The following is a 975-nucleotide window of genomic DNA, read 5'->3' as shown; positions in this document are numbered from 1 at the left end:
AACCATCGAGACAAGCAATTCCAAAAAGAGTTGAGACACTCACTGTCAGGAACCCTACAATGCGTGACATAGAGGTCAGCACATCCTCAACCCCCCTCCCCCCACGCAAAGTTGGTTCCATCTTGATCTAGCATTGAAACTAAAGGCTATCAACATTAAAAAGGGGCGAGGGGTAAAGAGGGGCGCTGCGACTTCTCTTTCGGTGTTGTAATAGGGTTTTATGAGGAAGAGGTGAAATTTCGTCTGAGTGTCTCAACCTTTTTGCAACTGCTTGTAGCTTCCCCAAAAATGGGGCTTAACATTGCTACGTGCACAATGACGGAAAATTTATTTATCCATGCATCCTTAAACCTAAAAACTTGTATCCCTTCGTTTTAGTTATTCCAAGGCAAACAGCAGACCTTGTTACAGATAGGCCTGAGTGACTTGGAGTATTAATGTCAGTGAGAGTACTGGTCAGTTGCATTTCTGTCATTAACTTACATTTGTAATGTTGTTACCCTGGTAATTAAACTGTTGATATTATTTAATCATCTTAAATACATACTCTTATATACTTTATTCCAACTCCCTACAAGGGTTTTTCAGTTACAACTAACTACATATATACCTTATGATGGCAAATTAAGGGTCCATGAAATGAAGGTATAATTTGGAAGTTAATGCGACGGTACAATTAAGTTAACACGAATTTAATATGTAAAACGACTTTCAAATAAAGAAAATTAACATGAAAGAGGAGGATGAATTTCACAATTATAAAGAAAATTAACACAGTTAAGGCACAGTTGGAAGCGACCACTAAAAAAAGATTATTCATCACTGGATGCACAAAAGTTCTGAATAAAACTGAACCCTCTGGTCAATGAAACAGTCCTCAAAATTCTAATTAATGTAGGGGTTAATGGAAACAAATAAAATATGTACCTTATTTCTTTATTTTTTAGATGTCATACAGTACCACTCTAATATATG

Source organism: Montipora capricornis, chromosome 6 (assembly GCF_036669925.1).
Source record: "Montipora capricornis isolate CH-2021 chromosome 6, ASM3666992v2, whole genome shotgun sequence".
Taxonomy (NCBI): domain Eukaryota; kingdom Metazoa; phylum Cnidaria; class Anthozoa; order Scleractinia; family Acroporidae; genus Montipora; species Montipora capricornis.
Note: the sequence above shows the minus strand (reverse complement) of the source record.